Source organism: Pezoporus flaviventris, unplaced genomic scaffold (assembly GCF_033815535.1).
Source record: "Pezoporus flaviventris isolate CSIRO_AGI_PZ_B2104156 unplaced genomic scaffold, CSIRO_AGI_Pfla_v1 ptg000007l, whole genome shotgun sequence".
In the NCBI taxonomy this organism is placed as follows: domain Eukaryota; kingdom Metazoa; phylum Chordata; class Aves; order Psittaciformes; family Psittacidae; genus Pezoporus; species Pezoporus flaviventris.
The window spans coordinates 88,968,288-88,992,474 of NW_026892555.1; the positions used below are offsets into that span (position 1 = coordinate 88,968,288).

The following is a 24,187-nucleotide window of genomic DNA, read 5'->3' on the forward strand; positions in this document are numbered from 1 at the left end:
AGACTCATATCATTATTAGCGTGCTCCTAATTGCTTGAAGTTATATCAATGTTAGCTGATTTAACACATCTTTGATAAGAGGCATGGAAATTGTTTTCTCTGCATATGGAATGTTGGATTGTTTATTTTTTTAGGGTCTTCCCTCCTATCCTTTCTTTCAAACTGTCCCTTGTTTGCCATTGGAAAAAGCCCCACACCCATAAATTCTCCTTTATTCTGGATGTCAGTAACTATCACTGCGGAGCTTTGTTGTGTTTCTGTGGAACCATATATTTGAATTTAGCTGGACTAAAACCATGCCAGGTTTTGGCTTTCACTAACAGACTTGATAATTTCACATCGATATCAACTAACCAGAGAATAAATCACACTTTGGGTGGCATATCCTAATATTTCACTTTTTCCCTACAGCACTTGAGCCAAAAGGCAGCTGAAGAAAAGCAGTGCTAGTCTCCTCATGAAAGCCAGTTGGGAAAATCTCATGGACTGAAGTGGCATTTGCATTGCGCTTCACATACGCCTTTTTGAATACTAGAGTTATCTACTGTAACGTCACTGCATCCAGTTGCCCTGACCTACAGAAAAGACAAATTAGGTTTGTTATTAATAAACCAGAGCAACAAATCATCTAGGAACTTTTCATTTCACCCAACCTATAATCTGTCACTCAATTTGTTCCTCTCATTCAAGCCAGGAGAGCTGCGAAACAATGACACAGGCAAAGCCTTGAGCTTCTGCTGGCCAAACAGCAGCAGAGGTGAGTTAATATTGGTAAGAAGAGGAAGCAGGGACTCTCTGGAAGGCAGGCTGGGGATACTGCTGATAAAAATCACAGGGAGAGGTAAAGCTCTCCTCACCAGCACTGAGTAAAGGGTGCATGGGTAACTCTAAGTTCACCTGATTTCATAAATGTAAAATCTGGCTTTGCAATCTTAAAAACCTTACTTCAGCAGCATACGTAATGCAATACAGATTTCTCAAAGCAAATCAAATACAAATAAGATCTAACTTCTGTAACTTCCATCATATTCTATAATTGGAGCACTTGAGCTTTAATCTCCACATCAGGTATTTCTACTCAAGTCACGCTGGTTGGCAGCAGAAAGAGGCCATTATTTTATGATGAGATCCAGGCAAAAGCAGTGAGTGTTGCCCATGGACCTGCAGTGGTCTTCATATCACTTTGCACAGCAGCATGGAGACCTTGCCTGAAAGACCACGCTCCCAGAAGGGTGAGCTCAACCCAAAATGGAGAAGCAGCAGCAGACAGCAAGAGGACTTTTAGTTCTGCTTTTCTTAGCAAAGTGAAGACTGATAGGGACAGGACTGGCATCAGGGGTGAGCAGAAATGTAGGAAATAGGGTCATTTTATTTCTACCCATGTTATGTCCAGAGTTCAGTCAGCTCACAATAGTAATCCTGTTATAGGACTATCAGGGATTCTGAGGAACCCAAGCACGTTTCTACTTCTCACCTAAGCACGGACTTAATTTTATGTACAGAATTCAAAGTAATTAATCACACCCTTTGCTGAATTTTGGCTCAGTCACCTAAAGATTCATTTAATTGGGCTAATTCTCTTACAGAAGTGTAACAAAGAAGAGGTCAAATAATTACAGACCGGACTATTTCAAAATAATGGTCCAACTGATGGAAGTTACAGCATCTGGCTACTGAGAGGGGTGATGCTAGCTGAATTATATATTACTGTTTCCAGCAAAGAAAATATTCCATTTTTGTCTGTGAATGGGGAAATAAAAGACTGCAATAGCATGTGAAACTGTCATAACAGCTTTTCACAGCTGAGACACATTAAATTACCAGCAATCAATATCTTGAGAAAAACTTAAAAGAAATAGATTTGCTAGGAAGGAATAAAGAAGCGCACTCAGTTTTAACTTGGAGTTTTAGTTTGCCCAGTACTAAAGAAGTCATAACAGCTGCATAGACTGATACTAAGAGAAACAGAAAAAAAAGCCCAAACCTACTGACTTCACAGGGGACTTTGCCTGGGAACAAAAGAACGCAGCTTTTAGGAATTAACTTTAGTACACACAGCATGGCATTCAGAGAAGAAATAAAAGACGATCAAGAAGCTTATGCAGGCCAAGTAAGAGCATGTCTTGAGGCTGCAAAAGACCAATCCTTTGCTATTCCTCTCCCCTATGATTAAAAACTAAATGACTGCCTGTTCTTCCTTGCTAGGTGCCTGGTACTCTTAGCATGTTATAAATGGATCTTCTGCAACCTGGCCTGATTTCCTGAGCTGACAAATCATGGATCCTGTGATGACACATGGATTTTCTGCTGCATGACTCACGTGCCTAGCACTTCTTAACAGTTTTTGTTTTCTGAATCTAGCTGGAATCTCATAGAACTAACAGTCAAAGAGAGCTAATACAGTAAATGGAAACTGCTGTCAGTATGAACCAGATTAGTCAATCCCTATAGCACAAGTGAATTTCAGATAGCAGCTCAAGCATGACCACTATGATCACAGCCTAGTGTTTATGTATACACAGAAACAATGAAGTGGCCTGGCAATTACTGAAAATACATTCCTCAAGCTTTCAGGCTATGCCAAGCTTAAAATTGTGGTCAGCTCATGTGTGAGAAACTAGATCGACTTGGATTGCATTGCAGCAGTTGTAATTGAAGTGTATATTTTGCCTTTCTAGAAAACTTTCAGTGCTAAGTGCACAGCAGCTTAAATGACCGTGACATACAGCACTTTCTGTGCCTTCAAATCTCACAGGTATACAGCCGTGCCACCTCTTCCCATCTCACACATGCCCCACTGGCACAACCAAACACCATGCACAACCTGTCCTCTTCAAAGGCATGAGGGAGCCAGACCCAAGCTCACAGCCCTCAGTGATTGGAGCCCCTGGGATTTGCTGTGACTGGTGATGGAAAACACACAGGTTCGGAGCAGTCTGGCCCTGCCCCAGTCAACAGGAGCTCTGCCATTTCCTTCAGCTGGGCTAGGGTCATAGCCTGCAAGTTCACACAAGCAGCTCAGAGTTTACTGCTTATAATGACATCTACCTACCACAGTGAAGTTTTCAAAATAAGGAAAAAAATGCCTCTTCTTCTCTTTTTCTTCTTCCCCAACCCCTCTTCCCCGCACTCACACACACACCCTGCTAAGTAGCCTGACTACTCTTTTTTTTTATTGGAAGCTCTGGCTATTATAGCTCCTTTTTTATTTTAGTATTTCAAAGAGTTCAGCCAAATTTTAAATCTGTATCTATGTATTTTTATATATTATTTATATACATATATAGAAATTTCCTCCTCTCATGTATTGCTCTCTTCCATGGTCACTCTGACTGCTGGCAAAGCTTGGCCACCCTCATCCTTTCCTCAGTGCCTGGCTGGGGCCCCAAAACACTGCATTCTGCTCCCTGTGCCTCTCACCCTAGCCCTCCTCAAGATGCTGTACTATAGGCTGGCAGACAGTGATCTCATTCCCACCTTTGTAATATTTTACAGTTATTGACTTCTGCTGAAAATGCTGACTTTTCCTCAAATTTCCTCCTTATCTGATATGTCAGAAGACTTCTGCAGAAAGTAATTTACCTAAGGTTCAATTCAAAAGCAAAGTTTCTATATAAAGAAGTATTGAACGGAATTTTTAACCCAGTGCTAATTTAGTTGGTTAACACACATTCCTGCAGCTTCCCTGACAGCTATACCAAAGAAAATTAAAACCAGAACCAAACACTTCCTCACCTCTCCCTGATAGAGCCAAGGCAAAATGCATGCACCAATGATCTCAGAGTTCTTTCAATATAGGAATGAGCAGATTATATGGGCTTTTTTTAAACAGAATTATACAACTCTGGACTTAAATTTGGGTGACAGATGAAAAGAAATCCTACCTCTTCCATTCCTGCTTCCCAAAATTTCTAAGCTGTAGTATTTGTTATGTTTACCAGTTTACCCAGTTTTGCCTACCAAAGCAGTCTGCCTTGTTTTTCTATTTTATAATTCAGTTTTGCTTTGCAGTATTCAAGCAGCAGTATCAGACAGCAATGGCTGGGCTGGAAAAACTGAAGGGGAAGCCACAATTGAAAAAACTTCATCAATTTAAATCTTCTACCGTATAAAACTAGTGTTCCAGTTTCCAAACTAGTATGAAACTAGTGTATCAGTGGTGTTCTACTGAAATTTGTGTTGGAGAGGAGAGAAACAATAGGCAAATTTTACTTGCTCAAGAAAACAAGGCAATATTTTACACATTCAAGGAGATTCCAGTATGCGTCACCTGGAGTAAAGTTTTCAGTTAAATAGTTCTCTTCTCTAAAAAAGACATCAACATTTTTAATTACAAAGTTATTCAGGGAAGAAATTTTATTTTACACACCAAAGTTAAGGTGACTTTTAGTGGGTGAAATGATATGTCAGAAGTTGACTTTTCTTGTTACTGTATCATTTGGCCTCCAGATCAGAATAAAACATTTTTGCTGAAACTACTTCCTCCGGCCAGTTTTTCTTGCAGAAATTTGTTCTGAGGCGTTTCCTGTCAGTGTTTCCCATCGTTCTCCAAAGTTTGCATTCTTTTAATATATATAAGTTTTACTGTCCATGCCAATAAGCATCATTTCTGTCATCCGCAGCTATCAATATGTCACAGAGACTGCTCTTCCATCTCATAGTTGTGATGAGCTTTCAAATTTGTCTCCCAGCATTCATCCCTTCTTGGCTCAAGAGCAAAGTAAATATGGAATAGCCGTTAATTATTGCTTTAACCACATCTAAGGCTCCGAATACCCTACTGTAGCCTCTGAGCTTCACTCAAAGAACTGCAAATGCAGAAACCAATGATAACCACCCTCCCAAAAAAATAAAATAAAATAAAAATCTATTTCCCAAAAGGCACAGATGTAATTGTCAAAATCCTTTCCATAGCTCTGACCATCAATCCCACAGTTGTAAGAATGATGCTGAAGTTATAGAAAACAACCCAAAGATGGAACTATATATAATACTATGGTGAGTGTCCAATGGGACCCACAAGCATTTCTCAGCTCCCTGTTGTAGGGAGATTCCCATCTGCAATGGAACCCGCAGCAGGATGGGACTTGGGACAACCAAAAGACAGGCATACACTCACGGTAGAAAACCACATGGACAGAGCAGGAGTGCAGGCAGAGCATGGCACATATCTTGATCTGGGCGTTGAGGTGGAGGAGTACACGAGTTCTTTGAAACTCTTCCCTCTAAATAGTAACAAAAAGATTGCTATGCAGACATTAATATAGTTACTTGTGTAGGAGAAACATTGGGTTTATATGATTAAGCAAGCCAGAGGAAAAATACCCCACAGTTTAAACTCTCTCCCCTTGCACGTATTCAGTAAGGTTCTATGTATCTATATAATATGGAACTCTCACATTATTTAGCCAATAGTCTGTAATTAAAGATCAAGAAGCATTCCCACAGCTCAAGATACACACAGGCACTACATTCTATGTGTTACTATGACCAAAAAGATCAGTTTCTCAATCATACTGCAGCAGAAAAATAGTGCACATTTGCTAGAAATATACTATAACCAGCCCAAATTTTCTAGCTAGAAAACTATTCTTTACACTGTCTAAAGCTAAATTAACTTTTATACCTTTGATTCCCCTTAACTCTAGCTTCATCCCCAGTTCTGGTAAAGAAGCCAGCTAGTCAAAAGTATGTGCCCTTCTGGTGACAACTGTGGTTTAGGACAGCTGGTTTGAAATAGAACCAAAAATCTCCTTTCTTCTTCCTGACCAAATTCTTAACTTCCCCTGTATTTTCCTTCGCTTCACTCTGAAAAAGCATACAGTGATGTAATTTTTTATCACAGGACACAGCTTTCTTATTTTCAAAATATGATTTATAGGAGGACACCTAGGCAGAGACAAGCCTGCCTGCTTGCACTGCCCAGCTTGCCACAGCAGCAGCTCTGCTTAACAGCTGAAAACTACATTTTCAGCCACTAGTCCTTGCAACTTTTCAGAGCTCTTGCGTCAGCTACTACAGTCCTTGGAAACTGTTTCCTGGGAAATCTGTGCAACAGCTGAGAAATGGAAAGGGAAAAGTCTAAGTGACCATGTAAAACACACATCTGGGGACACAGCTTGTCATTATGGACATGGATGCATCTCAAAATAGGCTCAGCATCTGTCTCCATCAGCTCGAGGGCTGTAGGTAACATCTCCCCCACAGAGCTTATTCCAACCAGATGCTTGAATAGAAAGTAGGTAGAAACGAATGTCAGTGTCGCTTAAGCAGTGCCCAAACATGTGTTTATTCACACTGCAGACATCTCAACACTGTAGTGCTGTGCCTGTCCCCGACACTTCAAAGACGCCCTCAGAAGCCAGCGCTTTGTGTGGTGTGGCGAAGCAACATTGTTCTTATTACCACTCACAGAACTCGTATCCAACCATTAAATTACATAGCTTTCATCTGTTTCTTAAGGAGACAAGGCTAATGTGATCATGCTGAGTGCATGCATGCGTGTGTCCATCCATATATCTCCCAGCAACTTTTGAGCATCTGCCTAACTTTGATCACAGCTGGCAGAAGGTCAGAGACCTTGACAACACCAAGTTTCTGCAAGTTGTCAGGAAAACGGCACCTGGTCTGAGGGGAGGGAGACCTAATTACCGTTCCCAAGCAGAAAAAACTTCCCAGTTCACCCTTGGACTCCAAAGGATCCAGCATGAGTCACATCACCAAAAGAAACCAGGCCCTGCCAGCCCTGCAGCTCATTGAAGCAGCACAGCACAGCACAGCAGCGAGAGCCACCATGAGCTGTGGCCTCCCACAAAGTAACCTGCTCTCCTGGGAACCACAGCTCTGCCTTCAGGAAAGAGCTTAAACAGCCCTTGGTCAATGCAGTTGCCTTGCATAGAGAGCAATTATTCTGCAGAGCAACACCACAATGTTTCCCACCTGTGTCACTTCTGCAAGGTAGGAGTTCTCTGCCAAACTCAATATGCAATCTGAAGCATTGAGGGGTTCACACCATTGCTCTTAGGGACCACAAGGAACCCTGACCTTAGAGAAGTCAACAAGATCTTCTGATTCAGAAAAACACAGAAGTGTAAAAGGCACAGGAAGGAACTAATATAAAAAATGAGGTGGAGGGAGAGAAATTGTAACAGGACAGGATACTTTCTTGCAGACATCACTTCAAAAAGAAAGGAAGAGGAGTAACTTTCTTTGAAATTAGCTACAAAGATAATAATAAAAAAACAACCAACCAATGAACCAAAAAATTTCTTCCCCCCCCCCCCCCCAGCTGCTCAGGGTTAAAACTTCACACTGTAAATAGATTTTAAATTAGGTCTCTTACCCTCTTCCCTGACTAGGATGTATGGTGAGCTGGGAGGTCACCCCATACATACACCATGATCTCACAAATACTGTAAAATCTCTCCAAGTCCTCTTTCTGGCCTAAGAATTACATCCTTCTTCTGTATGAATCAAGAACATTACAACCAGCAAAAGACTGACAGGTGTGGAACTTGGGTTGCATCAGAATTAACCTTACTGAATAAACAATCACTCTGGAAATGCTTTGGTTATAAACATAAACGTTATGTACATCTATATATACATGTGTACATGCAAACACCACACAGTGTCCCAACACAATAAAAATGGTCAGTTGTTACACCTTTGTATGTCATGAATAGTGACATTCTCACGGCTGTCAGAAGAGTACCCTTTTGATCTACAAATTACAGAAGTAAACTTCAGCTATTTTTGATAAAATACAATGAATACCACTTCTGGCAAGTGCACTACAAAAGCTAATATTTAAACAACAGTAGCAATAAAGGGTATTAGTTCTATCCTGTGGAAGAGATTTACATTAAGATAAAGACAAATCTCTTTTTTTTTTCCTTCAGGAAAATCTGTGATTTAAGACAGCCACTCACAGTAGTAGTGGCTATGTTTTGTTTGGTGGTCTGCATAGCTGCTGCTTGGGCACACAAGTCCTAGCACAAACCAGAAGATTTTAATCTGCCAAGGCTGTCCTAGCTCTTGCCCCCTTTTGTCATTGTTGTTGTTGTGGTGTTGTCCCATTTTTGTTTATTTGACTATTTGTCTGGTGTTTCTTAATCATCTAATTAAAGCACCATGAAAACACATGAAGTATCATGGCACCCTGACTCTCCATCACTTCAGCTGTAGGTTTTGTTTTATTCCAGCATTAAATTAAAAATTTTCTTGACTGATATAAAAGCTAATTAAAAAAAAAATTAAAATTCTTATGTACGAAGTATTTTCATTTTTTAAAAAAAATACAAGAAGTTAAAAAAATATTTTTCCTTACTAAGTCCTCACAAAACTGTTTCAAAGAAAATTGCACAGAAGAATGTTTAAGCACCAGCAAAACCCACCCATATCTTAGGTTCTTCACAAGCCAGGGCACCCCAGAAAATAGTTCCCACCTAGTCCCCAGTAGGGAATGCTAGCCATGCTCACTGCCATTTTACTGTTGGAGTGCTGGCATTTCCATGTACAACTGGTGCATCTTTCTATATAGTTTTAGCACCTCAAGGCCTAATCCAAGATATTTCAAAACAATGATGTTCATTTTATCAGTTTCAAAAAGAGTTGGTCAAATATTTAGTGCAAGTCAAGGCATACCTCAAATATCACACATACACTAAAGAACATCACTTTTGAAACTAGCTCCATAGTATACCTCAGATATATCAGCAAGGCTAAGTCCTTTAGCATAAACATTTTTTGTGAATTACATCTTAAAATGCATTGCAAAGAGCCAGACTTGGCTTTCAATTTAAATTATTCAATATTATTTTTTATAATTACCCATTCTTTAAAGTACTTATCAGTAATCTCTTTAGTTGCCTCTACACAACTTACGCAGGAAATTATTAATGCTCCTGAAATACAATGCAGCAACTGACAACTGAAAGGTCTTTTCCAAGCACAGGTATAACAACAGGGCAGCTGCAAGAGTGAAATGAATCAAGATCCATTCCTTGCACCACACCCAATGACAGCATATGCAGGACGCAGGTCTCATAGCCCACCTGGCACAATGCTTCCCTCAACATGCATTATGTGCAGCTGTGCACGATTTGGCATGGGCTTATTCATTGTCCAGCCCCTGCCCTGTTTTTGTTTGTTTAGTTTACCCTATGTGATCATCAGGTTACCTTTATAGAGGTATTAAGTATGTGTTACCATTAAAACCAAGAGAATAGTCATTAAAAAATGTTTGCTACTTTGGAACAGATCACAAGAGAGATTAAATGGAGGGAAAAAATACATTTGGCTTAAAATTGAGACAGAAAAAAAATAAGAGCATCAGACAAGTTTCAACAAGTATTTTAAGTCGGAAATCTACTCGATATTATACCAGCAAAAGCAATGCTTTTGTGAATTTTTCTCTCCCCTGCTTTTATTTGCAAATTGCTGTTAGTAGAAAGTACCTAGATGCATAGTTCACCGGTGTGATGTGCCATAAAATAAGGAAAACAAAATCTTCCCCTCTGCTTCAGTGAAACCACAGTATATGTTGTAGCCAATGTACCTGACCTCCCAGGTAAAATTACATTGACCAAAGACAGACTGAAATTCCCTTGTCACACTGTTATCTCTCTCTAAGTTCATATGAAGTCCTGTATTTAAAAACAGCTTTGAAATTCCAAGGAAAACAAAAGGTTTTAGATTGTCTGATAAAGTGAAACAGCAAACAAACAAACAAATAAAAAGAAAGTAATTCTTGGAAGATGCAAGGATTAAAGTGCTCTTAAAAAAAAGAAAAGTGGCAGGTTTTGCCAAGGCAAACCAGACTGGCTGCTGCTAAGATCAGAAGGCTTCCAGTGGCATGGGCTACAAAGCAAGCAAGGAAGATGAAAACAACTTGACAACTTGAAGAGATACCAGAATACTTCCACTTTGGGGAACAGTCACTTTTAACTGAGATACCTTTTAACTTAGCTGCCTTTTGTGGGAAAGCATGTAGAGAGGAAAGCTGCCCAAGCTATTGTATTTGAGTGAGTGATGGACATGCTTATCCTACTTACACCAGAACTGGACCCATGCAACTTGGGACAGCAAGGTGTCTTCACTTTGCTTGTAGCTGAGAATACAAGCCCTTCACATCACAAAATCACCCTCCGTCTCAGAAGCTTAATTCACACCAAGCACTGGTGAACAGCAAGGGCGAATTCGTCTTCTGGATTCTATTTAATTGTCTTATTCCTCTGTGTGCAAGCAGAGCCAAAAGAGCTACACCAATGCATTACATTTATTATGTTCAGGGGGTTGTTGCCACAACTACATTAGCTGTGGGGTAAGATAAAACAGCATATTCCACTTCTGGTGCATATTTCCAGCTTAATTTTAATGGAAGCTCGTCAAAAATAAGAGATGCATCCTTGCAACTGCAGGGACTATTGGATTTTCTCATCCACGTTTACTTGGTGGTTTTGAATTAAATTGAATCAGAGAGCTAAGAATGAGTGGTCTCCCAAAATAGCGCAGTTTAGTCCTATTGCAGGGAAATCGTGGGTATCCAATTTCTGCTGCGGACATGGCCTCTAACTCGGGGGTGCCAGGCTGAAGTCTCCCAGCGCAATTTTGTCAAAACCTCTTCAAGTCAAGACAAAAGTAAAGCCATGAATACTCCTTATTGCATGTGTCTCTGTTGAATAGCCTGGTATTGCCATATTCCCTATGACAATGGAGTTAAGGGAATGTAACGTTGTTTGGAAACAGTAAAAAGCTGTCAGCAGTAACCACTGTCAATACTCATGCTGGGCTAAGCTTGGTACTCCTGCTTGTCATTTATTTATTTACTTATAAAAAAACCATGCTTGATATAAAGCATTTCTGTATGCAAGCAACAATGCCAAACTAATAAGCCAGTGATTAATTTTGTTCTTGTTCTAGGTTTGGTTTCTTCTTAATAGTCTACATAAATACATTAGAGAGAACATTCATTTGCTTAGACTTTATGTGGTATGAAGCAAACCCAGAAGCATTTTGCAAAGGCAGCTAGTTGTCACAGAAGAACTGGGCGGGTGAGCAAAAAAGAAAGACATGAAAACATATTTACAGAGCTGCATGCAGACTGTAGAGAGGCACAAGAGACATTACATTAAAGGAAAAAAAAAAAAAAACACAAAAAAACAACACACACAAAGAAGTTGCTCAGCACTTTTAAAGATGCTGCCAACCTAAGAAATTGTCTTACAGGCTTCAGTCACAATTACCCAAGATGGCAAGAAATAGACAGGGAAGAGTAAAAAAAAACCCAAGAATAATTTTTGAGAGAATAAATAAAAAGCTTTTAATGGAAGTCTTCACTGGTCACTTTGTGTAGACAGTGGTATTTAAGTTTCGAAATACATTATTAACTGTATGATTTTTCTTCAACAGCCAAAAAAATACCTAACTTTTATAAAGAAATATGATACTTGATACAGAGACTTTGTTTTTATTTCTGTGCCTGAGATGTAGCAGAACAGTGCTGATACCAAGTTTTCTCAGGTTGTTTTTGGTGCCACCAACTGCCTTGTTCTGAAGGAGTAAAGGGCACACTCCTTCCCAAGAGTACAGATGAAAGCCATTCCTAGAGTACAAGAAAGCTGTTAATGCTGTACAACTAGTCAGATCACTCAGATCTCAGAATATTCTGAGTATTTCTCATGGCAATTGTTTTACAGACAAAGGAGAGGAGAACTCACTTTACCAAATTAAATCCCCCCTCATAAAAATTCTTCAAACTACAGCAGAGCTTGAGAAAAAGAGAACAACATCACGTTCCTTCTCCCTTTGGGGCAGTAGCAGCAGAGGACCCATTTCTGCTTTCTTTGCATGCCCTCAGTTATTGCCAGCTCCAGTTTGGGTCATGCAAAGGATACAGAAATAGAAAGAGAAAATGGCTATGTTCCCCATGCTGAATGGTGGGAGATAAACAGTCCTCTCGCAAGAGTTGGGAGCAATAGCATGGCTTGCAGGAGGTGCAACCCCAATGTTTTAGAAGGCCATTTAAATATTAAAAAAAAAAGCCTAAAAAACATTTATATTCTATTATACTTGTGTGTATTCTATTGTACAATACAAAAAATATTGCGTATTTCATTTCTTGCCACATAGTATTGGAAAACTATTTTAAAAATGCTTTGAAGAACACTCCAAAATGTTGCTAGTATTGTTTTCATAATTCCAACTTAGCAGCCTACAGAGAAGAAAATGTTAATGAATAAATTAGAGAAGTTCCTAATAAAAATGCCATACAACTAATTTTTCTGAAAATCTAATAAACAATGTCAGCCTGTCCACCCAGATATTTTTGTATGGCCACCGAAACCACTCTATTGGAAAACCTTCCCATTTAAGAAAATAGAACCATGAAAGCAAGGAGTCTTAAGTCTCTTAAACCTTTAAGAAAAATACCAAGGTTTGTGACAAACAAATGTATTTATTGTATTTTATGCTGTGCACATGAATTAGCATATGAGGTGCTGGCAAGAAATAGAGAAACTCAAAGCTAAGATCTTTGCATTTGGTTCTAGATAAGGCATAAGGATATCCTATCTTTCAAGAAAGAAGGTTTAAAACCCAACACAATCTCCTGCCCTGGGAGTCTCTCTTACTGCTTCGCAGTTTCAAATTCCAGTGAAGCATAACCAGCACTGGTAGGAAGCTGTTGCCAAGGTCATCTCTGGTAACTAAATCCAGCCTTTACATGGTTTTAACAGACAATTTGAGATGGAGACAGAATTTCTTCAAGGAACAGACAAATACCTGACTTTCAGGGTGATGTAAGCCTGGAAGGTCATTGCAAAACAGATGTCTAACTGCCACAGTCTCTGTTGTTGGGGTTGGGGTTTTTTCCTCTCTCTATAATATGGGAAATAGGAATTGAAGTCTTCAAGCACACTGAAACCAAAGCCAAGCCTGATATCTCCAGGTATACTCACACCCAAAGCAAACAACAGGGGAGACCTAAGAATCTTCCCTTCCAAATAAAATGACATTTCCAGTTCTCACTCATTACTGACACAGGGATGAGTCCTTCAATCACAGTCTTGATTCATCACCTTAAAGACCATGTAACTTGTACAAGGGAATTCCAGATATGGAAGAAAGGACTTGTTATCTCTTGTTTGCAGTTTAAGATCCTTTTTTAAAAGCCCCAGAAACTGATTAATAAGCAGAATTCAAGTGAGTTAGCCCAATGTAGATTATAAATGCAAATTATTACTGGGATAAGTACACTATGTGCTTGCCTATCCCTTGGGATGACTAATATTTTTTACCTTCTCCACTTTGAGCAAACATATTGTTGGGAGCTAAAGGGCTAAAGCTTCCCAGAAAACACTCAAAGCAGCAGAGCTCCTCATGAAATTTAAATATAAGAGGGATCCCCTGGCAGTCACACTCACTCTCTTTAACCTGAGTGAGGGGTCCTCTAGCTGCTTAGAAACTGCAGCCTGCAAAAACACAGGGTCAGTTTGCCTAGCAGCTGCAGCTTCCAGTGGAAAGTGTAGCAGAAAAATCATGAGAAGGGTCTCTACTTGGGCCACCAGTGACCATCCTGGTTTCCCAGAACAGGTCCGTTGCATGAATAACCCACCCTGGCAGTCAGCGTGCCAAGGCAACCAGAGGAAGCCCTTGAGTCTGGGTTGCATGGGGACCATCAGCACTCACATTTGCTCTCATCCCACTTCCCAGCATGGGACAGCAGTCAGAAAGAGGATGATGGGAAGTCACCCAGAAAGGGCACCAGTCCAAGTGCTTTGAGATGCTGCAACTCATCCACAATTAGCATGAAATGCATTGTAGAAATAAAGATGGAGTTTTTGTCCCAGAGTAATAAACCAGAATCTAAAGTCCACTCTTTCCATGGGTTTGTATTGAGACCAGTTCTGCCATAATTTTGGTAAACAAACAAATGCAATATACAATTTAGCAATTAAAGGAGTTCTATGAATTAACGTTATTTGAATTTTTACAAGTTCTGCTGAAACCTTCAAGAATCTATAAAAAAAATTTAAGCCTTTCCTTGGCTTTCTTTTTTTCCTATTTTTAACTTATGATCTTTACAGTCTGTACTAAATAATCAATATTAGTTAAAATCTTCAATTCTCTCTAGACAACAGTGCCCTCCAGGTTTTATAATAAAATATCATGATGTTCAAACAGTCTTGTATATCATATATACTGTAAAATAAACATCTCAGGGCAGCCATGATTGAATCTCAACTCCATAGAGCCAAGAATTTTCCTTTGCCTTTTAGAGAGCAGATGATATTTATTCCTTCCTAAAGTTTGTGCCGTGTGAATAACATTTCTTTCACACTTCCTTCCCAGGATTACACTCCATTCTTTTCTAGGCATCCATGCTTCCTTATCTTAGTTTGCATGAAATGCAATAATTTAAAATAGCAAACTTAACTTAATTGCCATAGACAAGTGTTAATTGATTTTAATAATGCTTTATTGGAATTTATGCAAATTGGACTGCACTGAAAATCTGAATAAAATCCCAGCTTTAGCAGCCATTTCCCCCCCTATGTTGTCTCTAAACACAGAGTGGGAAGAAGCAGCTTTAATTAGTAATTTCTGATGGAATCTGTTGATGAAAATGTGCTTCTTATGAATAATAAAGGTGTCAAAGATTATCTTTAAAACTGAGTTTCATGATTCATTAATTAGCACTGAGGGCTTTTCCCAGGGGGCGATTTAATACTAATACCAGCCAACAGAATTTTTTGCATTTGGATTTTTAATCTCAATAAATGTGCAGATGATGTCACAGAACAGTATTACGCTGATTTCACTTTAGAGTATTCAACTGACCCACATAAACAGCTAAAATCACACAATTAGAGAGAAAGAAGAAAGTAGCATACAAATGGAGATTTTTTAACAACTAATACATTAATAATCCAAAATAATATATTCCAGCACAAAAATCAGAGTTAAAATTATAATATAAGAACTATTCAAAACTGATAACTGTTGCTTAGTCCTTTGCTTCCTTTTATCATTGCTTTTCTTTCAGGATAAAAATATTGCAATCTATGGAAGGTTTCTGTCTGCAGGATAACTTGGTGATGTCAGTGGGAGAGGCACAAAAAAATCAAACACCACAAATGACCTACATATATTATTTTTTTTAAACTCATGAAAGAATATGTACTATACTACATAATAAAAAGGAGAACAATGATGGAACTATTTTTAGTTTTGTATTATTAATACCAGTGGGTAAAATATTTCAAAGCAATTCTTCTTTTTATGCCCACTCATCTTTGTATTTGTACACCAAGCAGTGTATAAATGCACCATAGTTAGGGAATCCTGACAGGGTAGAGTCCCTTTGGAAACATTGCTTCTTCATGTTACTGACAAAGCTGTCCTGTTTATTTCCTCCTGAATCTATCAAAAAAAAAAAAAAAAAAAAAAAAAAAAAAAAAAAAAAAGGAAACCCTAATACCATAAGGAGCCAAAGTGATATAGTATTACTTCTGGTCTTCAAAACTGCCAACCAAAATATTTTCTGTTGACAAGCTCCACTGAACAGTGCAGGAGCCAAGTATTGCACCGCATACACCAGATAACACTTCCTCTTGCGCTGTACTAGGTTAGGAAGATCTGCCAGGAGAGTATTAATAGTTACCCCATTTAAAAACAAGGATATCACATTTCAAAAATCTTACAGTGATTTACTCAAAAGGAGTGAGAGCCTGGTTATATTTAAATTCGTAGAAAAACTTCAATTGAAATAGAATTCTATCTACTTATTTACTAAAGCAGTTCAAATCCCTCCTCTTCCAGTTCTTATTGCTCGCCATAAAGCAATTACTAGGCATAAAAACAGTCTTTCCCAACAAAAACAGTACAAATCAACAGAAATTTAAAATTTACATACAAAATAAACAGAGACCATTTGTAGCAGATATACAGTGTTGTGACATGCAGCAGCTGTAAGTCAAAATATAAGAGTTTTTAAAATAAAAAACAAACAGAAACCCATCCTACCACAAGCAAAACTAAAGAGCAAACCAAGAGCTTGATTTTAAATTGAAATGGAGTGAGCCTGTTCTTGAGAAAACACTGATTTTAGTAATTTTGAAGAAGGTATGAAAGAGCACAAAAGGAGTATGAGTTTTACCACTGAAACTATGCAGATACCTAGCATTTCTCTCTGCTTTTGAAAGTCTCCACCCACATACCTAAGATTTACAGGCGCTTTCTGAGCCATCTGAAGCAGTCCTGCCATTGCAGCCAGACCATCTGTAGGGTGTGAGCGAGGTGCACACCTTGGAAGAAGAGCTGACCTCTTTTATTATAGTGCAAACAGGCTGTCACTGAAGTAAAATCCTACAGAGCCAAGGACACTGGGGGTCTGGGCTAAGGGGAGGCTGCAGTCTTGAAGCCAGTAAAGTTGTACCAGTAACACATGTGATTCAGCTGCTTTGAGAGTTCTTTAATTGCATGTAAGCTGACAACACATAAAGATAAAAATTAAAAATATAGGTTTTTCACATGGAAATGATGACTAACCCTTAATGATAATTAATACCAGACATTCTCAAAGACCTTTTTTCACCTACAAATGAAACTAATTACTAGGATTTCTAGCTCATACTTTGCTGTGTTGCAGAACAGCAGCAGCTGGGCTGTCTTTTTTTATTTACTCTTGAAGGGCTTTCAATAAATCTGTTTCAAATTTTGTTAACCCTACTCAACCTCCACACCCTCCTCTGTCTACTTCCCCCTCCACCCCCAAAATTCATTCATGAGTTACAGCTGAGTAGAGTGATTTATATGAGTGCAATGAAGTGCAAAACATGCTCTGGCAAAGGAGTAAATTCCTCCGCCTTTCCCCAGATACCATCAGGTGTAACTGCAAATTTTGCCATACCCTTAGTGCTGAGAGAGGAGATAAGCAAGACAGTGACTTTTCCTCCACAAACTTGCCTGCTGGAGTAGGATGTGATTGAATTACACCCTCCTCCCCCAGTACTAGCCCCATCATGCCCAACCGTAACGCACAAAGGGAGGAGGTCAGCTAATCCTTGGGCTTCTTTGAAATCCTCTTGGATACAGGCAAAGGGATAAGGAGAAAACCTTTTACCCTAAGTTCAAGTTGCATTTTGCAACTAAGAAATGCCATGTAGGAAGTGGTCCAAATCTAAGTTTGCATACAAAATAGGAGCAGTGAGCTATGGTAGCCTCAAACTACCTAACATAGATGCCTCTGGTTTATTGTCTAAAGCTTTTGTTTCCCCTTTCTTCAATATTACCATGTAATAACTATCTGGACTGAAATAAAGTCACCACACAGAATAACAAACACAGGTCTGCAGGCTGTGTGATTTTATTGCACATCTGATATTTCATTTTATTTTGTCTTGACTCCTGAAGCTAGGTCAAATTCCCAGCTTTCCTCAAATGGAAATAAACTTTGAGTTCAACTAGTTTTGAAGAACATTTTGTAAGTGGGAGCCACGAATATAAAAAGACAACAAATTGTAGTTAACCTCTGTCACAGCAATACTGAAATATACAGCTGTTCCCAGTGGACAGCACAGTTTGACTATTTTAGCCACACAAACTCCTCAAGGAAATATTAGCTTGTAAAGGAAATCAGTCAACCCTTCTAGTTGGGAATAAGTAAGTCAGAGATGATGTTGGTATAGTCAGTGTTATGTAACACAAGAGTGGGCTGTGTTAAGGTGCATGGGTTTACTACTGGAAATAATTTGTTTTTCTTTTTGCTTGCCTTTTTCACAGGGCTACAAGTCTCATTTTCTGTTAGGTTTCTGGGACAGTGAGGGGCAGTTTTGAAGATACATTTTGAAGAGCAGTTTGAAGGCAAGCATCAGCAATGATTTGGAAATTCTCCTGAAAAAGGATCCAGAGCACAGGCAGTTTGTACCTGAAGATATCAACCCTAGCTTTTATCAACAACAACAAAAATAAATAAATACGCAGAGTTTGCCTACTGTTGGCAATAAGGGAGGAGGCAGAAAGTGCTTCCATCAGCACGTATGAACAGAAATTGTCATGTTGACTTGAAATGAAGCTGAACACATTTTTCTTTTAACTGGGTGGTCAGTCATTTGTGTATTTTATTTTATTTATCATTAACTTGTTAAATAAAAGGGAATTGAGAAAACCTTGCCTTGGTTCTTCATGAGGCATTTCATCAACTCTTGGCAAAATAGAGGAGAGTTTTCCAGAAATATTCAGTAAAAGCTCAGTGTATTCAGTTGACTGGAAAATGGGGAAAATCTAAGTGACAAAAAAAAAAAAAAAAAAAAAGAAAAAGAAAGAAGGGTGGGAGACATGGACTTTTTTAATCTTGCAGACCTTTTTTGATGACCTCTTTAGAGATAACTTATTAAAAAAAAATCTCTTTTCAGTCATCAGAGTCTTCTTTATGCTAACTTCAATCAAAGCCATGAAAAGCAAAGTACAATCAGGGCAGGGCTGCCCAAACCATTATCATGAGTTTTCATTTCTATTTTTGTAGTACCTGCTGTCATGGCATATTTGCAGTAGAGCTCAGCCATGGCCCTTTGAGGTTGACAGAGCCTCACTGAAAACTCCGGCGTTATTGCATGCACCCATTCTTGCAGAGCAAGCTTTAACTCTTGCATATTTAACGTTGTCTTACAGCTTGATCAGTTCAGTAAAACACACCATGAGAAAATGTTATTGTAAAGAAGACAAGTTCCTCACTATTAGGATGGGATTTTTACAGCATGCTTGTCTGCCACAATAATGCTAGAACCCCTTCATAAACTCAAGCCCTGAACTAACAGATGGCTCCAAAGGACCTATGCTCTGCTTAGGGACAGAAGCACTTGGAGCTCCACACATGCCTAAGAGTCTGTGCCCACATGCAGCAGTCTCGGAATCAGAGACTTTTGCCTAGAGTGGTATGAAGAGTTCACCTCTGCATCACTCAAACACACAGCAACACAGTTCAGTAGCATCTCAGTAAAACCCAGGTAAGCACATTTGCATTGAGATTAAAAGTAGCTTTTTTCTCTAGGAAATAACTCAAAATAAAATTTAAATAAAAGTTACTCGTAGGTCTGGGTTGTGGCTTGGTCATTACAGCTTTTCCTTCCCGTCTGCATAGCCATCACAAAGAAGAGGGCATGAATTGGAGTGCAATCCAGTTGTGCACTGCTATCACAAGGTCTTCCTGACTCAGCCCCTTGCCCCATGCAATCATCCTTAAAGACAGGGCAATAGCAGCACTACCAGGAAAAAGCAAGGCCTTATGAAAAGCAAAGCCATGAAAGGTGGTGTGAAACTTGCCTGACACTTAAGTACAGTAGTGTTTCCACAGTAGGAAACAGCAGCTTGGCCCCTCTGCCCACTCACAATAGGTGCAAAGCAGTTGTTCTATTAACATGAGTGATGGTCCTCATGATTTTCACTGGCTTAGGTGAGAGGCACTTAGATCAAAGAACTCTTCATGAAAAAAAAACCCAATCATAGAATCATAGAATACTTAGTGTTGGAAAGGACCTTAACATCATCTAGTTCCAACCTTGTTCCTTGCCATGGGCAGGGACACCTCACACCAAACCATGCTCGGTAACCAGGAGTGTTTATCATGTTCACCTTAAGGTTTACAAAAGTCTAGGTGAAAAATGACTAGAAGGTATCAGTCGCTCAGCGTGAATGGCCAGTAGTAGTAGAAATAAACTTTTCTGGTTTTATTCCTTTCCATCTGAGCAAAGCGCTAAAGTACTGACACAGGACCAACATGTATACTCCTTTAAGACAAACTAAATGCTCTGTGATCACTAACAAGTACTGAGGATCTTTGCCCCTTCTCCCTCCCTGCAACATTTACCCACACAAACTAAAACAATAGGACCCCCTGGAGATAAAGCAAGTTTCACAGCTTTGTAAATGAGAAAAAGAAGTTTGCTGCCACATTCAAAGACCCAGTTCCAACCACCAGCCTGAACTGTTACCCCATGTGTTTAGCAAGTGATGTTTTACTCAGGTGAGATGCAGAATTACTTCTGGAAAATAATTTAAATACTATACCCTGAAGTGCAGTTTGAGTGTTTTAACTTGTCTTTATCCATGAGCAAAGGAGAAACTGCAAGGAAACACTTACTTCCTTTCCAACCACCACATCTACCTTGTCGCCAAACAGCCCCCAAACTGACAACCTCAGGACCAAATATGTTTCCTGTACCAACACTTTGATCTCCAATTGCAACTAACCTAGAAGGGTAATAGTTACATTCGAGGTCACTAGGAGGTCTCGACCTCAGTTGTATCGCCATTCTCCAAAGAAACTTCCACTTTAATCATCAACTTCCGGGTAATCTATTAGTAACTGACATAAATCATACATTAAAGTGGGCTGAAGCATTGTCACAAGAGCTAGAAAATGATCCATTAAGCTCTTCCTTCCCTTCCAAACAAACACTAAATTAACTTTTAAAAATAAAAGGCACATCCTTAAGCCTTTTGATTGTTTACATATTTAACTCCTGTTATGTATTTATTCTTCTTGAAAATAGGCAGAGACATGAAGGATGGAAAAAGTAACCAAAGATGACACTGTCCTATGATGTTGCAAATGCTGTTCAGTGTGATAAGTCAAAAAGCACATTTGCACCCTCTTTCACCCATGCTTTCTCCTGCCCACCATTCCAAAGATGCACAAAACTGAAAACTGAAATGGTTCAGAAAGAAGAAAACAAAAATGGTGAGACTTGGCACATGTAAATTTTGCTGCCTGACTTCACCATTGTTGATTACAGCTGACGGAGAGTTAATAAAAGAGCAAAGCTGGCTGTCAGAGCAGATTAGTGTGTGCAAAGGACAAGACAAAAGAATAATGCCATCATTATTATTTATGGTCATTAACTGGGTTGAGTTCACTTCTACAGTACCCTACCTGAGCAGTAAAAATTATCATCTAAACATGAAATACTACATTTAGAATTAAAACACTATAATTTTGACTGCATGTTAGCTTGATCTCTTTTACAAGAGGTATTTGATCCTGGAATTAGCCAAAGTGGATAACAGATTTAGCTGATGTGAGAAACCCATCAGATTTTTGACCTTACAAAGAACAGTGTTTTTCTAATGAGAGCAGATAAAAGCTCACTGCCTCCTTGTTGAGAGCTATTGAAAGAGAAGCACTGTGGGAGGGACAGGGGAAGCAGTGGAGGAGTGCTGTGGAGGTAGAAAAATCTAACACAGTAGAGGAAAGGGCATCCAAGAGACAATGAAAATTGGAGCGTGTAGGGAGCAGGATATTCTTGATAGAGGAATCCAGGGGTAGGGACCTGAGCAAGGATGAAATGATAGAGAAACTCAAGCAACTGCTCTGAGCAACAGATGAACTTCAAGTGCAGAACAGAGACGGTGGAGGTTATCTAGCTGGAAGAGAGGACAGGAGGATGATCAGAGGAACAGAAGCATAAAGCCCAGGGGACAGCACAGTGGCACATCTCACAGAAAACACTGTTGAGACACATTATGAGAAAACATGCACTTCTGGAGCCGATATCCAGACGAAAGCAAGACAGTGTCAAAAGCAACTAGCTTAGCAGCTATTCTGGGTAATACATACTAAGTATGTAGCTTAGTAGCTACTCTGGATAGTAGCTATTCTGGGTAGCAGCTGTATGGTCAGAGTAATTGTGGGAAGTGCTAACCAGGTCAGAAGGCACAGCTTTCCTGACCTGATACTCAAGGAGGCACTCAAAAGTCCCCAGGAAGGCTGAAAACTGCATCAGCCCTTGTTGTCTTTCCTATTGGCTCTCCTTACCTCATTTGTTTTTTCTTTTTTCAAGTAAGGTCCCAGAAATTTTCTTCTACAAGACCTGAGCTGAACACCCTAATAAACCCTTTTCTGTCCTTGTCTGGCAGGGTGATCCATTTGGCCATGGCTTACTACCAGCAAGAATGGCCATGAGATGTGCAGACTATGGGCCATGGGACAGGACATGCACACCTTGAAATCCTTTCTAATCACAGGACAGACTGGCATCCACCATGTGACTACAGTCACTTACCTGATTTAGTTATGCAAGATATACTTCATGGGACAGGGATCAGTCAGGGTACAACTCATGCGCTGGTGACTCCCAAATTTTAGTCTATGTTCAAATTTAGTTATTAAAAAAAAACCAGAACGATGGTTCTGAGGGAGAAGAGTTCTTTAAGGCATCCTAATGTGCAGTCTATCATTATATATGCCACCATAGCCTAATTCAGAGATTGGCTACTTTGTTCTCATAGAATCATAGAACAGTTAGGGTTGGAAAGGACCTTAAGATCATCTAGTTCCACCCCCCGCCATGGGCAGGGACACCTCACACTAAACCATCTCACCCAAGGCTTCGCCCACCCTGGCCTTGAACAGCGCCAGGGATGGAGCATTCACAACTTCCTTGGGCAACCCATTCCAGCGCCTCACCACCCTCACAGTAAAGAACTTCTTCCTTATATCCAATCTAAACTTCCCCTGTTTAAGTTTTAACCCGTTACCCCTTGTCCTATCACTACAGTCCCTAATGAAGAGTCCCTCCCCAGCATCCCTATAGGCCCCCTTCAGATACTGGAAGGCTGCTATGAGGTCTCCACGCAGCCTTCTCTTCTCCAGGCTGAACAGCCCCAACTTTCTCAGCCTGTCTTCATACAGGAGGTGCTCCAGTCCCCTGACCATCCTCGTGGCCCTCCTCCGGACTTGTTCCAACAGTTCCATGTTCTTTTTCTGTTGAGGATATCAGCACTGTACGCAATACTCCAAGTGAGGTCTCACGAGAACAGAGTAGGGGGGCAGGATCAACTGAAGAAAATTATTTTTAAAAAAATTATATCCCTGAAGAAAATTATTTTTGTCTGGGTTTTAGATAGAGAAACCACGGAGTTTGACACTCATTGCAGTTTGTCATAACTGAGCTACAATTTTAAACAGAAACTGAAGTTGCTGATAAATGCAGTATCACCTCGAGTGCTCACTGAGGAGAGCTCAATGCCATACCCCTGTGTTGGTCCGTTCATTTATTAATTTCTAACAGAATGAAACTTCTTGTTTAGAGCTAGAAAAAATATGTGGCTCTGCCTGTGGGAAACTGTCTTTACCATGTGCAGCTATCGCTGCAGGACAGCAGTCCAATTCACACTACACTCTCCTCAATACCAGAGAAGATGCAATCTTATCTTCATCAGTAGGTTCTATATTTGGAGAATGCAGCCTTCTAAGTGGTTTCTGAATTGAAGAATGAAGAGAACTTATTTTTTCATGTAAGCAGAATTATTCACCGCGCTTTTCTTATACACTTGGCCTTAGGGATAGAGAAATTATTTGCTTTAGCAGATACAGTTTGGATGATATTTCTGTGCTGTTGTCTACACAGGTTATAATCATAACATTTTATATTCTTAGCTATTTTATTTCTGCATACTTTTAAATAATAATGACACCGTGAGTTGACATCCCTCATACTACATTATGCAATTCCAGAAGCTTAGCCACTGCAAGAGAAAGCTCAGCAGTGGCATTCATTGCCATTCCAAGAGCAACACAGGGAGACACCAAGACATTGTAAAATAACAACACCTATGCATGCTCATTCCAATGGACTGCCTCCTCACTGAATGAAAAATTGGAAGAGCAATCCATCATACTTAAAACTCAGGGGGTTTACACCAGAAGAGTAAACCTTAGTATACTGCTGATATCAGGTACCAATCCCAACTGTGGTCCAGTCCGGTACTCCCATACAGCATTGGCCTTACTTCCTATGCTGAGCCCCAGAGGTCTCCACTAGGTTTCCCCAGGTCACCTAAGGATACTACCAGTGAAGGAAATATTCAGATACATCATCAGATACATTGAACAATCTACCTAAATAATTTGTTCCTGCCTCTGGAAGCCTTTTGCACCTACATGTATCTAAATAGCTTTGCAAATATGACAATATATGATGATGATGATGCACACAAACCTGTGAGTGGGAATTTCACAATTTCTTGACCTCCTACAATAGCATTTTAGCAAGCCAAGAAAAAAAAACCCAGAGAACACATTAAGAATTAGCTTTTCACAACCTTACTGAAACTTTTGCTGAGGTTTTTGGTGAAATTTGCCAGTTTCCTATGCATATGTACTGCCACGGAGAAAAAAAAAAAAAAA

At 39.6% G+C, this 24,187-nt stretch overlaps 1 long non-coding RNA gene across 3 annotated transcripts in view; it reads right to left on the reverse strand.

Annotated features, from left to right (window-relative positions):
• LOC133266425 (uncharacterized) overlaps window positions 1-24,187 on the reverse strand; it is an 82,289-nt gene that overhangs the window by 9,876 nt on the left and 48,226 nt on the right. Inside the window, exon 5 of one of the 3 annotated variants that reach the window (XR_009742397.1) lies at window positions 4,352-4,708. The exons of the other annotated variants lie outside the window; for them this stretch is intronic. This is a non-coding gene — a long non-coding RNA (uncharacterized LOC133266425). Of the gene's footprint in view, window positions 1-4,351; window positions 4,709-24,187 lie in introns of those variants that run through there. 3 annotated transcript variants of the gene reach the window in all.